Here is a 17,006-nt window from a genome sequence, read left to right as displayed (position 1 = left end):
ACCAAGCAGAATATTGAGTTTATTTACTTAAATTACCTAGATCCCTCCCAGACGTTCCAGATACTATCCATGTCTTGAATGGCATTGTACAGTCCTCTCCAAACCATTATTCTTCACAAGAATCCCATTAGACTGAATGAGATTGATTATCCTAGCTCAGTGTTCTTCAGACTTGGCAATTTTAAGTTGTATGGACTTCAACTCCCAGAATTTCCCAGCCAGCACATCCACACATCTTTAAGTTGCCAAGTTTGAAGAACACTGTCCTAGCTGCTGCCAACTTGGAATTCCCCTGGTTGGCCTTGCTGCCTGGGATTTCTGAGAACTGTAGTCCCAAACATTTGGAGAGTACCATCTTGAGAAAAGCTGAACTAGCCAAGATATCATTTGGGTTTTTGTTGGCTCCTTGTTACTCTGGGGCAGTCTATTCCAATGGAACCTGCCTGTCCAATAAGTGTTAACTATGAGGGAATGCTAGGGGTTCCCACCCACTGGAAGTTAGGGGGTGAGGGCCTTCTCTGTCACTGCCTCCTCGCTCTCCAACAGCTTGCCCTTGCCCTAGGAGATCAGGGTGGCCTCCAAACTGTTAACATTTAGGAAAGTAGTAAAAAACTGTGCTCTCAGTGTGGAGAACCCAGTTAGAGAGATATTAGTATGAGAGGGCAGCAGAGTATCATGGGTGTTTTTGTCACTGTAAGCCACCTAGAATTTAGATAGATGCCATACAAATGCTTAGGCAGATATTACTCAGACTCATGTAGCAGAATTGGGAGTTGGATCTGAGTCCAACACTCTGACTCAGCTTTATCCAACTTGATTCCCTCTAGATGTGTTGGATTATAACTCTCATAATTCCAGGATGATACGGTTCTTGGATATGACGGCTGAGCATTGGACATGATGGTAACTGCTGAATGGCTTTTCCTTTCTTTTCCAGCAGAATTTAAGGATATTAAATGTTATCATCTCAGTGCACTTGGTCTTCTCCTCCAGACTCCTGTTGTAATCTGTGTATGTGTGTGTCCCAAGTCAGTGTTCACTCCTAGCAACTGCCAGGCCCAAGATCCCCCAGCTGGCTTCGTGCCCAAGGCAGGACTGGAACTCATGGTCTCCTGGTTTCCAGCCTGATGCCTTAACCACCGCACTAGACTGGCTCTCTGTAATCTCGACCATGTTCTCTAACTACACCTCTCCTGCAGCCAGTCCTCAGGGTCCACTGAAAGGAATGCAGTAAAGCAGCTCCATCCTAATTATGGAACATGCTCTTGAGCTGATATTTCTGTGGGGTGTAGCTATTTGGTACCCTGGCTTGCTTTTAAGGGGAGGGATCCTTGCCTGAGACGGCAGATATGAAAAGAAATTCCAGGCACCTACCAGGCTACCTTTTAATTCCCATCAGGGAAAACCTCAACCCCTCTGTCTGCAGTCATCACCTACATATCCACACAGAAACACACACAAACACCTTCCTTGCACAGGGTAGATCCTGCTTCCACCCCAACTTTGTTCTAGTTCTTGTTGTGGCACCTGTGTCAGTAGGATTTGAACAGGAGCCATGGTCTATTAAAATAAAATAAATGTACCACACATAAAAATGTAATACTGCCAACTGCACTTTGCATAATTCTAAGAGGATTATTTCCCTGTTGAAACTCATTTTGATTCTGAAGTGGCTACAGCCGGACAACACAGTCATGGACTATAAATAGTGGTGAACAAACTCCCTTTAGAATCTGCCTCCTCTTCTCATTTTTTCATTGTGAACTACTGAAATAATGCATCAAAATACCATTTTGGGGGAGGGCAGAAAAAAAAGAAAGCAAGGTTTCTCCAAACATTGAAAGCCATTTAAGAAGGTTGTGAAGTGGAAGGTGTGTGATCCCAAAGCATCACAGAAGCTACAGAGAGAATTAAACTTGCATCGCCTATGATCTATGGCCATTCACTCAATATATTTTTAAAAATCTAAGCTTGCATCCCCAAAAGGCATTTTTTCCATTAGTGAATTATCCCCCATCCCCATTTCCCCCCTCCCTCCAGGGCCACCAGCTCTGCAGTGCCACTGGCTCATTGGCTCTGACATGGCCCGAGCTTGCTCAAGACAGTAAACTAGCTTAGTTTTAACCTTAGTTTATTGTATTATGATTCAAGATACCAAAGATCCAACTATGTCATGCAAATGCAGCCTAGTAAAGGGATCACTTATGATCTCGGGAGTTCGTCTGTACCTGCCAACGCATTTGGCCTGGAGAGCAGGATGATGACAAAGCAGTACAGAAGGTCAGAAATAGTACAAACATGTAAAATAACAATGGATAGTTTTACAACTAAAGCAGACACAACACTCAGTTGACATGGAATGACCAGATTTCATGGGATGTATAACCAGATGATCTTAGCTTTCTCCGCAGTTGCCCCTGAAAGGCTAACACCCTGCTTTTCTGCATAGGCTTTTTCCTGGACCAACTCAAAGCACAACAAAGACCACAGAGAAAAGAGCCAGCCGCTTGACCGTGAAGCAGAATGAAACAGCTGACTGAGATGACAGATTTCAATAGCTAGTTCTTTTTCCATTGTTTTTACTAGGCTTAGGTAATTTACATTTATATATTAATATGCAGTGATTCACATGCCAGAAGAACGCATACTGTACATGCACACATTCATACGCACACAGACATTTATGTTGCACGAAGCGTGAACAGACTAGGGCAGGATCTACACTGGAACGCTTTCTGTTTCGGAGGCTGATATCAGGGTGTTGGCTTTTTTTCAAATTGCAATTATCATTTGGAGGGGATATGTTAATTAATAACACACGCAGTATATTATCCATCACTTTTACCACTCAACCTGGTGCCACACACCCATCCTTAGTGTTTTAATTGACATATGGTGTGCATGTGAGCACATATTCCAAGCAGGGTGTTTTGTGCTTTGCAAGCCTCCAGCAGAATCAAATGAGTTCAGGTCATAATTTTAGTTTCTTCTGTTCTCCATTCATGCTGCACCGTCAGGTTGGGGTGTGCATGTCTTTTGCTCTTTTTCTTTTTAACGTGATAACTATGCACATACAGACACACGCAGCCCCTTGTACAAATGTGTAGGCTTAAAAATAAAGGTGATTATCACAACTGCACAATTTGTGCAGCTCACAGAGAAAAATAGCCTTGGAGGTACAAAGCAATCACAGATTTCTGGCCTGCCTGAATTAGAAGGAACAGATAAAGCAAAATGATGTCAATCATGTCCTATGTTTTAAAATCCATTCCCACCAATAAGACTTAATAAGTTATGTCTTGGATAGGAATGCATGAAATTTAGGATATGTAGGAAAACCATATTCAGCAGAAACCTTTATAAAAGGGGTGTGGGGAGGAATGGATTATAAAAGGAGAAACAACATGTGGAGAATGGGATGGGAAGCACAATGCGTGTCACATGAGTGAGCAAGATATCACAATGCCAGGATAATACTGTACAGTCATGCAGATTGACCATCCGGTTAAATTAGTTATGCTTAACAGTAACTCTGAGGCTTTATTCTGTTCCAAACACATTGGCCTCAACAGACTATTCCCTGTTGCACTTGGAAGTTGCCTCCCTCCTTTTATCTGTTCCCAGTGTCGGTATTCCTATGCTTTTAACAGCAGCCTGCCAGGAAGAAAACGAGCCCCGAAGCTTTCGCCTCTCCATGTTGGAAACGGCTTCCAGTGATGTATTTATTTTTCCTTGTCAGACAGCTGCTGATGGCACAGGAACAAAGCCAGGGAGAAAGGTGGCAACTCTATCAAGGAGATTGCCTTTACTGGGACAGCCCAAAATGTGAATAATTGCTTTCCTAGAAGAGCTGATTCCAGTAAAAGCTGCTTTCCACCCAGGCTGCAGCCAACAATTACAAGCGGCTAGCATCTCCTATGTCCCTTCCAAACCCACAGCGCAGCCCCCCCTCCAAAGCCCACAATAGCAGCCTTTATACCCCAGGTCCCAAATGGTTGCGATTATAGGTGGAGTCACACCCAGTTCTCTGTTCCAGTTTTGGAGTTGACGCCAGGCTGGTGAAAGACTCTCTCTCCCCCTTAGCAGCTGGCCGGGCTCATGTAGTACGCACCAGGCCTGGGACAGTCCAGTGGAGCTTGGGCTATGATGTGATGTGTGAACGTGCTGAGGAAGGCAGGAGAAGGAAGGAGAGGGTGTGCTGCTGGGCCAGCCCATTTCGGTCACTGTTGCAGAAAATCCAAATGGCCCCAGCCAGGCCTGGCCCCAGCTCCCCACCTCCTAAATAATATGAAGCACAATGTGTTGGACGGTTTCCTGCTCAAACCTCACTGAAATGAAGGGGAGCAGTGCATTGGTTTTAATTAATGCAACGTTAGAAAGTGTTTGCAAATATGCACAATTTGTATAAGATGATTAATTTCAGAGTTTGGCCAGAGTCCAGGCCTAAGCGTTTTTAGGAAAAATATAGGTAGTATTTTGGAATCCAGGGTTATGCTGGCAGATGGTGGGTGGGACATGTTTGATGGCCCCGTGATTGGATTTTTATTACGTTCAGTGTCAGGTGATAGGATTTTGTTACTCATCTTATTCCGTTTGCACAGAATAGGCTTCAAGTCAACATGAGAACAAAGTAAGATCTAAAAAGACTGATGCTGGACTTCAGAGCAGCCCCTTATGTCCTCCAGCTCCTTAATTATCTCAAAACCGTGGGACTTAGTCCTTGGGTTGGCCTTCTCAGCCTGGTGCCCTGCTGATATGTTGATCATGGAAGAGGCTGGCAATCTGATATCCCGAGATATTTTGGACTGTAATTCCCATGAGCCCTAACCAGCATGGTCAAGGCTGCTGTTCCTAACTCCCACACTTATTCAGGGCACAAGGTCACCAAGTCTTAAACTGCAGCACATACGTGTCAGCTGTAGATGGTAGTTGTAATCCAACATAGTGAAAGGTCACCCAGTTGGGGCACACCAACATTTGGTGAGTAGTGTCACGCTTTTCTTCATAATTTTCATCAGCCAAAAGCCATTGTTTCTCACATGAACTTTGATCAGCATGTAAATGAGCAATTCGAAGAACAGTTTTCACTTCCAAAAAATCAGCTCTGAAATGTATGTACTGCCTTTATATACCATCGTCCTTCCAAGAAACCTCAGGGGATGCCTATATGATATACATGCTCACACGTTTATCCCCAGAGTAGTTCTGTGAGGGATTAGAGCATCTAGTAACTTTTGTGGCTGGGGAAGGATTAAAACCTGCCTCCCACAGTCCTAGTTAAACAACGAAACTCCTATGCTGGCCCAAAACTGGTAGGGAACAGTATTGTCTGCAGGGGGAGCAAGGGGGGCCATAGCGATGCAAGCAGCCTTGAGGCATTGTGATGCAAACCTCACCTCTTCTCTACATTTATGGCCATGTCGCACTGATGCGCAAGGCTCTGATGCTGCTTTTGTCACTCTGATGAAAACAATGAGAGCCTGTGGATGCCACGGTGGGTGGGGAACATTTCTAGAAGTCTAATCTAAACAGAAGCCCTTCAGTGAGCTTCTATGGCTCAAATGCCCACGCTCAGACAACCCTGCGATTAAGACAAGTTCATTTCATAATGGACAGAGCACTGGCACTTTTTTTTTTAAGGAATTAACTACTGGCTGCAAGAACTAGGGACTGAAGGAATGGCATTCACATATTCCTGGATTAATTCCAAGTATTAAAAACTGGGCATAGAACAGAATCCCAATATGTACTGCCCAGTTCATTACAGTCTTTCCAGATGTAGTGCTTGCATATATTTTAATAGGCCAGCCTTGCTCAACCTGGGCCCCCTAATATTGGGACTGCATTTCCCAGAATCCCCAGCCATCTTGACTAACTGGCAGGGAATTCTGAAATCGCAGTCCCCATCAATCTAGGGAGCACCAGGCTGAGGAAAGCTGTTGCAGCCGGCTGCAGCACTCTAGAAAAAAGTAAGTTGGGGTGGAGGGAAGCACTGATATTTCTTCAGCTGCTGATTACTATCACAAGTAATACTTTGCTTTCTCTCCTAGGACTTCTTTGAACTTGGTTTGAGAATGTGATATGACACTCTCCAGCACACTCCTCTTATAGTTCAAAATTCCAGCCCTGATTAAACCATGTTTCCTCCTTTATAAGAATGAGGTGGGTTTCAAAAGGGGTTAGGGTCTACGCACAGTCTTTACCAGATTTGCTGCCTTGGCTGGATTCAGAACATTTTAGTACTTCCAGCAGCTGACATTCTCTACGGTGATTGATTGATTGTGCCATCAAATAATTGTAACCCCTAGTGACCACACAGATTTTCTCCATGACAATCTATCCTTAACCTGGTATTTTAGGTCTTCCAATGGTGCACTCATCACCACTGTACATTCTCTATGGCAGTGTTTCTCAACCACGGCAATTTAAGATGTGTGGACTTCAACTCCCAGAATTCCCCAGCATTGCTGGCCAGGGAACTCTGGGAGTTGAAGTCCACACATCTTAAAGTTGCTGAGGTTGAGAAACACTGCTGTGTGGCAAGATATCAAAAAGGGTGCCTTGAATGCCCTCCTGGTGCCACATCCAGTTAGAGAAGCATCTCTCCATTTACCCTAGATCAGGAGGGTGTGACTTTTTTGCAAACAGGAGCCACATTTGGGTTTTGAATGGCATCCTGGGGGCCATAGTTCAAAAAAGTAGATGGTGCCAGGAGAAAAATTAATTTGGATTTCATTTCATTTAAATCTTATTAAAATGCATTAAACATTGTTTAAAAAGTTGCTCCCTTGTGCGTTTAATAATTTTCCCTTTCTGTCATATTGAAACCAGACTTGGCAGTTCTATTTCTTGAACTGGTATGACCCTAGTGGCCATTTTACATGTCTATAAATATAACTCTCCCTTTTCCAAGTTTGCTTTTCCTTCTGATCTGATCTTTTTGTGAAGAATCTAGACGAGAAGTCAGTTAGCTAGCAACTGTGTAAATGGTGTTTAAATATACATTCAGAGGCATCCATGGTCATCCAAAGTCTGATGGCCAATGCCAACATGTGATTGAAGCCCTACCCCTTTTTAAGTCACACCCCTTTTTTGATCACATGGTCACAGACGCCATCTTAACTTTTTTAAGCTCTCCCCCACAGTTAGCCCTACATATATTGCAAATATGGAGGCTCCCAAATGCGACAGGGTCTTTGCAATACCAGACTGGATTTGAGGCCCACAGTTGCTATTTGCATTGCAGAAAAATCTCCTACTCCCAGCAGTAGCAGATGTTTTCCTAACAGAGTAAGCAGGCATTGGGGGGAGGGGTTGCTGATACAGATTAGGATCACCATAGAAGTCAAAGTTCATGTTAGAGGTAGGAACGTGTTGAGCACCTGAGACCCTCAAAATTTTCCTGTGGGGTTCAGATTGACCGCACTGGGGATGAAGTGGGCAACTCTTCATATGCTCTCTTCCTCAGTGTGATACAGCTCCCCAAAAAAGGACAAACGGTTGATCAATCACCAGTTGGAAGCCTAACTGTTTGGGAGAAGGGGTGTTCGTGGGGATGCAAGATTTCTTTCCCAGAGCGATAGAATTTCAAGCCTCCTGCGAACACCTCCTCTTCCTGTCCCACCATCCCAGGCTTAAGGTCCCCATTCCTGCAACTTTCTTTTTAAAAAACCATCATGCAGTTGTTAATTGTGCAAGGAGCACAGCAGCTCACTGGGCCTTAAGTGTTTATCTCTTCCCCTTCCCCCTCCAACTTTTCTAACTGTTGTTACTTAGCTATTAAAGCTGAAAAAAAGAAAGCGACTTGGTCATTTGGAAGGTTCAAGAGCTCTGCCGGTTAACTAAGACCTTTCCCCACTTTGAAGTTTACCCCTCTGTCAACATAATGCCCTGACAACCCTAATGTTGCCCCTTGTACACATAATCCTGGGCTGGTCTTGTCCCCAGTCCAGAACCTTAACAATCTTATGTTGTTGCTTCATGTTTCCAGTTTGGTTCAGCTGTTAATTTTTGCAGCACCTCACCTAGTCTTTTTCAGAGGGCGGAGTGGGAGGAGAGATGCTCCCCTCCCCACTTTCAAGAAGTCATCTCAAAAGTGCAGTGATACTATTGGTCCCACCTCCTGCTACTCAACTTGCCCCCCACCCCTTACCTGCTCAGGAACTGTAATGGTATATGAGAAAGACCTTGAGAGATGTGGCGAAGAGATGCTGCCTAGGGAACAGTCAGATAAGAGAGGGCATAGCCCACAGCTGCATAATGGAAAGAGCAAGAGGCTCAGAAGAGACCCTCTCTAATTTCTCGGGCTGTAAAGGAGACGGGAGAGAATTGTACTTTCAGACTTGCAAGATTCTGTTAATGTAGCCTTACAATATGAGCATGAAACTGAGCAAACTCAGGGAGGCAGTGAAGGACAGGAAGGCCTGGCGCAATATAGTTCATGGGGTCACGAAGAGTCGGACACGACTTAACGACTAAACAACAAGCCTTACAATAAAGTAGAACTAGCTCATCTGGTTGTGTTTGCTGTCTGGCCGACCTGGGAAGGCTGACAGGAATTGCTTGTTGTCTAATTGAAATAACACCCGTGGATCTGACACTGTCTCATCACAGCCTCAAAGTATGTAGAATTTATAGCCCTTCACCACCCATGATCACCGAGGCAAAGTCCCTGAGCTGTTGCAGGTGTGACCAGAGGTGGGTTTGGGGTGTGGTAGGAGGTGTAGACCATCTGGTCACTAGCACTCTGCACTGATTGTTCTGCTTTCTCATTCTGGATTGAGTCTAATCCTACCTATCCAAATTATAATATGTTTGGTCCTGCTCAGTCAATTAAAAAAAAATTGTAGACACATTTTCTAACTGGAAACCCTCTATGGACTTTTTCCTGAAAACAGAAAAAAAAAACTTGTGATTTGTGGGTTTCCCAATTAGAAAGGGCAAAATATGGAAAGAAGGGAGCCACGATATACCTACAGAGAGAGAGGATAAAATAGAAAGTCATTTATAACTGCTATAAAGAAGCTCAGAAGCTGCTTCTTTATATCTCTTTTTTCTTTTTTTCTTTTTTTCTTTTCTCTTTTATTTTTTTTACTTATTTACTTAACGCTTTTCTTTCCTTTTTTTCTTTAAATTTGTATTGCTTTTACTCTGTAAAAAATCTCTTCAATAAAAAGTAATAATACAAAAAAAAATTGTAGACACATTTTTATGATCAAAGGCTTGATTTCCTGTAAGGTTCTTCATTTCATATCATAACTTGTACAATGCCCAGATAGGATGTGGGAAGAGGAGTAGGCAGCCTAGGGAAGCCAAGGCAGAGTCTTGCAATTAAAGAACATCGGACCCACCCTATTGGGGCTGCAACTCCCTGGCTGGTGGTTGCTTGCTTGCTGGCGACTTGCAAAGCCTGAGGGTCCAGAAAGAGTGTGTATCAACACATCTGGACAATACAGTTCAACCTGGAGTTGCTGCAGATGTAGGATAGGGATTGGAGATACAGATAGCCAATGTTAGGATGGCATGATTTTACACCAACTCAAGTGGGGGCAGGGAATTGCGCTGTGGATAAATGGCCTAGAAACGGAGCTATTCCAGAGGCTGGCCCCATGCTGGGAATGTCAAAGCAAAAGCTAATAAGATTTGAACTTTCTCATCAGCCTTGAGAACTGGCAATGTAAAATTCTTTTTTCTGTCTTGTTTGTTTAACTTTTAATACACTTTGACACTAATACGGAGGAAAGTTATAAGGAATGTGATATAAAGAAATGTAAATGTAGGGTGTTTCCAAACAAGGGTTTTATTGTGTATTTGCCCTATTTCTTGGAATATTACTGTACTATGAGTAAGTTCATACACAGATGTGTGCACAGATTTCATCCTCCATCTTTTGGAATACTCCTATGTTTTCCCACTGCTTTGTTGGGCTTTTTAATTCTGACAAAAATAATCTGCTAAGGAGGAAAAGATGGAATAGGCACATCATATTTTTGACTGGTAAGGTGTGGACAAGTCCATACAACTAAGTGACATGGTTGTTAAATGGACATCAAGTGACCGCGACTTGTGGTTTTACTGCCGGCTTCTCCATTGACTCTGCTTGTCAGAAGCCAGCTGTGAAGCACACAAATGGCAATCATGTGACCGCAGGACGCTGCAATGATCATAAACACCCGCTGGTTGCAAAGCACCCGAATCTCAATCACATGATCACGGGGATGCTGTAATGGTCATAAGTGTGATGACTGGTCGTAAAGTTACTTTACCAGTGCCATCATGACTTCGAATAGTCAGTAAGGGCAGTCGTTAAGTGAAGAGTACCTGTAACTGAAAGGTCCCATCAGGAGAGCTTTTAGTGTTACCCATCAAAAGCCAATTACTAACTATTCCACCTTTTCCTCTTTAGCAGATCTGAGATGAGGGTGGAGTTCCAGATAGACAATGTTGTGGAGTCAGGATAGGAGGATTATGCAAAGAGGAGAACTCTGGAGCACCCCTGGACTGTATGACTTTTAATTCAACCTTAGCTAAGGCACAGACTCCCTGGCTAATTGGAAGTTCTCCCTCGCTCTCTTGATGCCCCATTGCAGAGCTATTTTGCAACTCCCATTAATTTCAATGACACTTTCTCAGCAGTGTTTCCGAGTGGAATGTGCTCTCCGTGATTGTTAATTAGAGCGTGTAGGGGTGGATTTCCTGCAACTAATAATCTTGGACCAGCCTTGAACATGTTCACATTTTGGCCCTGATCTTGCAGCTTCCCCCAAACATCACGCAGAGCTCTACGTGAAGCTGTCAATGACAGGCGTTCCCTGTGTGGCAGCCCCTGTGCCAGAGCCAGATTCTGCTTTTCATGAATAGCACAGTTTTGGTTCCTAGTCATCTGTACTCCAGCTCAGCAAACCTCCCCTCCCTTTCCAACATGAAGAATCAGAACTGGAACTTGTCTTTCGGCCAATCCTGGCTTCAAATAATTTGGCTTCTTGTCGGTACAAAATATTCATTTAGGGTCTGAACTTTATTTTTAACAAGTAGTGCCAGTTGGAAGAAAATGGCAACATAAGTGTACCATCAACCAGCTTGCAAAGACACCTGAATATTCCAGATTGCAGTAACTGAAAAAAAGCATGTTGAAAAGGGAGGCTAAGTTGCTCAGGTTGGATATAAAAGAGCTATTAAAAAATAAATCCAGATCCATTTTGTTGTTTCAGATCTCCTGCATAGGCTTGCTTTGGGCCTTTCCTTGCTCCTGAGCTGAAATATCCTCCACCCATTTTTGCATCAGCAAGAAATGATACCAGCATGACATTTGGTATTCCCATTGCTGATCCCCACCCTGCCTCTGTTGGGCCTATTTCAGAATCACTGCAGTCCCGATTTCCCTCCCTCCCTCCCTCCCTCCCTCCAAGGGAGTGAATGAGAAAGCCTCCTACATTTTACACAACTTCAAACTGCTCTTAAGACAGTGTCAGAATAAGCAGGCGGGAGGACGTGCTTCTTTAACACAGGTACACCTCAGGATGACTGAACCCGATCTTATTAAAGGTTGGGAACAAAATGAAGGCAAGGTCATGGAGATACAACAAAAACAAGATACTACCAGACATGTTTGCATCATGGTTGGGTACACTTGGGGAAAAGAATTTCATTGCTCGCCCTGACGGGAAACCATTTCAAGGTGACACCATAGGAAAAAAAACGGAAGCATATCTCTGAGTTTCAAGAGACAACGTAGTGACTCATAAGTGTGTGTGTGTGTGTGTGTGTGTGTGTGTGATAGGAACAGGAACAGGTGGTAGCTTAATGGCAGTGCAACTCTTTTGCAATTTCTGATGTCTCCAATTAAAAATGTTCAAATAGGAGACCCTGTAGCAACTGCCAATTACAGTAGATAATATTTGGCCATATGGACTAATAATCAAAAGGATGCCTGTATTTTCAAATTGTATTTCTTTTGCTTTCTGTGTGAAAAAATAACTTACAGCTGGCAACATTTCTTGAGTTGTTTACTTGTTATTTGGATTATTCCTTGTTAGGATGTGTTGTAAGTTCACAATCAGTTGTGTTGCTCATCAAGAAACAATGCTTGTCCAAGGTTTCATGTGAATTGTGTGCATGCTTGAATTCAGTCCCTTAACCTAAGCTGCTCACAGGTCGTTATGACGATAGAAGGAATAATGCCTCCCCACAAACTCCCCACCAGCCCCTTGGAGGAAAGGTGGGATTATATGTACCAAAAAAACAGCTTGTAACTTGACATATCATGGGAGTGATGTGCATAATTAGACAATGGTCATATCAGATAAAGAAATTAGTCACATTGCTGCAGTTCTTGCTTTTTTAATGAATCCCTCCATTCTGAACAAATTATTATTATTATTAGTAGTAGTAGTAGTAGTATTATTAGTATTAGTATTATTCTTTGTCTGTTGTGGGGCACTCAGTCTGAAATTCTAAGCATACTTATCTATACTTATACTTAACTGGGCTTTCTTTGAGTTGACAAGTCTAGATCAACACTACCACTATACTGTAAGGGAGAGTGTGCAATTAAAGCACTCGGTTTGCAGATTCAGTGTCACTGGCCCTTTCCTCCCTAGTGATCTGTAGTATCTTATGGTGTTACCCATCACTGCTGTGCTGATCATAAAGTCTGCCTTTGTTACTGTTCTACTGCAACATGCAATGCTTGGATGAGGCTGGAAGTCTTGTGGGGAAAAACAAATTTTAATTCCAAATTAATTGTGACTTAAAGCCTCTAAGCTGGGACTGTTTGGTTCCAGTCTCATGTCCCTCATTCTGAGTCGTTGCACAACAGCCACATTTTACGTACTCATTTCTTTGTTAGATTTATATCCCACCTTTCTTCCAGGTCAGGAGATCAAAGCAGCCTGCATAGCCCTCCTGCCTCCCAGATTTGCTCCCGCAAAAACAACCCTGTGAACTTGTAATGGTGTTATGCCAGATTGCAGAGGCTGTTTTAAAGGTGACCAGACAAAGCACAGAAAGTATGGCTATAACTCCATAGAGATACTGTGTGTCAAAAAAGCCCTAGAAGAGTGGGAAAGAACATAAGACTGGGATATGATATACACAGGCCTGACAAATTGGTTTCACCCACATGATGCAAGGAAGCAGGAAAGATGGGGAACAAATTCAAGTGTGAGGATCATTCAGGACTACGGCTGCCATCGTGGGGCAGTGGATCCTGGAATCCATCCAGCTGTTCTGATTCCAGGCGTGACAGCAGACAGCTTGGCTCTTGGTACAATAACAAGAAAGGGGAAGGGATGGTGGCTGGAGACACCAAGTACAGGATTGTCCAACACAGCTCTGGAACAATCAAAGAAGGAATAAAAAGCCTGAGAGTGGGGGGGGGGAATGCTGAGAGGTAGGAGAGAGGTGGTGTCTGAATGCCACGTGCCGTGGGTCGGAGGAGCCCGTGTGGCTTTGGCATCTGTGGCTGTGTGGAGCCAGCTTGAGGATTCTGATGGCAGGCAGTGGGTCATGCCTGCCAGCTCAGCAAGCAGCAGGCTGCCAAGGAAATTGCATGGCCAAGAAAGGCTGGGTTGGCACAAGGATGCAGACTTGGCAAGCAGGCGTATAGTTTTTCTCCCAGCCCGCCTTTCTTCCACAAGCCGGCTGGATCTGCTCTCCCAAAGATGGAGGCAGCAGTAAGGAGCCGTGTGCTTCCAGGTCTGTTGGCCTAAACCTTTCTGCCGCTCCCCTCTTCTATTCTCTCAGAAAGCCACCAACTCTTCCATATCTTCCATTTTAGCTGGATGCCTCTCCTTTAGTGTTAACCTTTGATAGCTCAGTTTATCTTAATTCTCTCTCTCATCCTCTCTTTTTAACATCTATAACCATCTCCCCCTCCCCTTGCTGGATCCATTAAAAGGATTGAGGAGGCTTTGCTTAAATTGGCAGGCACTGTGGGTTTCCTATCCCCCTTGGGGCCTCCTTGTATAATTGCTTCCAAGGGTGGGAATAGGAAGCTCCTGGAGACGTTGCTGGATTTGCAGTGCCGGTTTGCAAACATTTATGCTGGCTATGAATGAAGAACTCTTCCAGTCTGCTCTGCTCATGTTTCGATTCACTTTGGACAAATCCAAGACAGCGGACTGCAGTCAGTCTTGGATTTAAGAAAGAAAATAAAAAATGCAATCCTGAATTGAGAAACTACAGAGGAGAATACAGGGCGTCTCTGTATTCCCTTAGCAAGAGATGGGGGTCTCAGGTGTTAATGGATGAGAAGAAGAGTGGGGTGAAGGCATATATGTCTCTATACTCTCTCCCCAGCTATATGGAAAGGATATGATGTCACATGGTAGGCATCATTAGAGAAGACTTGCAAGAATATTTCTCCAACTATCAGAAGGATGTGGTGTTGAGTGGCTAGGAAAGGCAAAATCAGGAGCAATGCTGAATCAAAGAACAGCAATAACCCAGAAAGGTGGACAAATAAAAGTGCTCTTTTTCTGTTTGCAAACCCATGTTTTATTTAGGGAAGGTGTTCCCGCAAGATGGAGTGGGAAGTTAAATGACTTTACAAGGGGCTTAGGTGGGGAACACCGGGATTTGGAAGCTAGTTAAAATCTCCATGTCCAGAGGCCGTATAGCTCTGAATATGAGAGGCTGAAGAAAAACATTGGGGAAAGGCAGTTTCTGCCCTTCTCGTGAGTTTTGCAGAGACCTCTAGCTGCTTATGGGATGTTGGTGGAAATATTCTAATAACTGGACCAGCAGCACTCTTCTTATGGCAATCTTGCGCAGCTGCAAGTTGAGCTAGAGGGCGCTAAAGTCAGAGAGGAGATCCATGTGCCTGTGCTCTAGTTTCATGGGAAAGAACCTTTGGAACTCTTATTTCCCCTAAAACTCACCCTTTGTTTTAATTTTAATTGACTAGTTTGCAGAGGTTGAGGAGGGGAGATTGCATGTAGCTCTGAGATGGAAAAGCACTAGGAGCGAGAGGAATAACAGGAAGGAGTTTTCAAAATTTAATCCCTTTGAAAAAAACCCTCCCCTTTTAGAAAAAGGATGGTGCACTCAGTTCGTTTCTCTCTTTGGACACAAGGAGTTCCAACTTTCTTTGGGCATGGACACCTCTGACATATTACTTAGATAAACACAAATATAGCTCCAGCTACAATTTCATATTTCCAGCTCTGGTGATTATGGGAATTATTGATGATCACCTCAGCCAGTTCACACATTTACATTATCATAGCAAATCTATACTTAGGGATGAGAAAACCCATTGTCAGGGATGTCTCTGCTCCCCCAAATGTTGGGCTCTAAGACAAAAATATAGATGAACATGCACATATTTCCACCCCGCAATATGTGGCATGCCTCCTCATTTCCTCAAGGCTGACAACTCCCCAGTGGATTGGATCTTGTGGCTTCAGAGCCATCCTGTCTCCTACTTAGCCACTCCTAAGTGCAGACCAAACTCAGTGCTTGATGTGATGGTCCCATCTTCCCTCTTACTGGGGACTTTTGCTGAGCCATCCCTCAAAAAAGTTGGGGATAGATCATAAGGGAGCCTAAACAACTTGTGGCTTTCATGACTCTAGCTACTGAGATCAGCATAGGTTCCTTGTATCACACACCTATAGGTCCTTTCCAGCTACAATGCGAGGGTTCCCTGAAAGCTCTTCCAGGGAGTGAGAATGAAAAAATCAAGTAAGTCTTACAAGGTTAGGCAGCTGCCAAGTAGATGAAGGGAAATCTGAGAACAAGGGAGCTTAAGAACAAGCTGTTAACAGTAGGATTCCCATCAGTTTATGGGGAGGGGGAGCAAAATTTAGGAAATGACAACTAGAGAGAACAATTCCACCACTTATGTACGCATGAAATGTATATGTGTGTGGAGAAGGGGTGGGTGAGAAGTTGATATGCAGGATTCTTACATTTCATTCCCCAGAGCATAAGAGTGATCTCTAATAGTTAGAGCAGGGGGAGACAGTGATGGGGCAGTAAATGGGACAGAGGAGATTGGGGATTTTTAAAAAAGTAGCGGGGAGGAGGTTCTCATGGGGTTAGAGTAACAGAGCACTGCAGCTAAAGTTGAGGGTGAGAGCAAGGGATCTAAAAATCCAAATTCCTGGGTTTTGCTGGTCCCATGGCTGAGATTCCTGTGTGGTCCACTGCATTTAATCCATCTGCTCCAAAGTATCTCCCGGGGGGAACAAAAAAACTTTGGAAAATGAGTTGAGAGAGGGAAAATGAAAAGGGAAAAAGAAAATGTACCTTCAGGTCAGAGTTTGGTCCTCGGAATCACACCTGAAGCAGACCTTTCTTCTCCACCCGTGCCTTCTCTGTGTGCTGCCTTGTTAAAGTCCGTCTTTTTTCTGTTGCTCCGCTTGGGTTTTTTTTGTGTTCTTTTTCTCCCCCCTGCCAGCAGACTGGAGCTGAGTATGTCAAGCCTTTCGCAGGGCTGGAGGAGGCTGTACTGTACTAGAGGGGATTGAGAGGGGTTGACTTCCTTGTAGGCAAGCTGGTTTCAATGAGGTACAGAGCTCACACACACACACACGCACACACACACACACAAATGACTTCAGGGGCTGAACCATCATGTGGTTTCCATCAACCACCTGCCAAAAACGGGAAAAAAATTAAAAGAGAGAGAAAAAAACCACTCAACCTCAAGGAGGGAAGTTTTCAGCCACTTCTCTCCTCTAGTCCAAAATGACAGTCTTTTTCGCCTGTTCTTTTCAAAGGAGTCACAAGCGTTAGTGGGCTGGGAGGATGGCAAGGAGACAGAACTGACCCAAAAAAAGTCGGACGGGGGGAGGGGGACCAAACAACAAAAACCCTCTCTGACTTGGTGGCGCCAGAAAGGATGGCTTTTGTGTTGGTTTAAGGCCATACAAAATATTTGTCTTCCCTCACTGGGAGAGCCTGGCTTGTGATAAACATAGAAGAAAGGAAGCCATCTTGTTGGTAAAGAAATGGTTATGTACTTTGAAGTAACAATAAGTGGAAGGGGACAAATGATAAAG

The 17,006-nt window shown here is 43.9% G+C and overlaps 1 protein-coding gene across 1 annotated transcript in view; it reads right to left on the bottom strand.

Annotated features, from left to right (window-relative positions):
- Positions 1–16,664, bottom strand: part of BGN (biglycan) — a 49,715-nt gene extending 33,051 nt beyond the window's left edge. Inside the window, exon 1 of the mRNA XM_007420487.4 lies at positions 16,252–16,664. The gene's annotated coding sequence lies outside the window, so the exon portion shown is untranslated. The remainder of the gene's footprint in view (positions 1–16,251) is intronic.
- Positions 16,665–17,006: the final 342 nt, after the last annotated feature.

Source organism: Python bivittatus, unplaced genomic scaffold (genome assembly GCF_059951505.1).
Source record: "Python bivittatus isolate LINGU-HERP-01145 unplaced genomic scaffold, Pbiv_v1 ctg000220_np1212, whole genome shotgun sequence".
NCBI lineage: Eukaryota > Metazoa > Chordata > Lepidosauria > Squamata > Pythonidae > Python > Python bivittatus.
The sequence above is the reverse complement of the archived record's forward strand: the minus strand, read 5'-3'. Positions and strand labels throughout refer to the sequence as shown.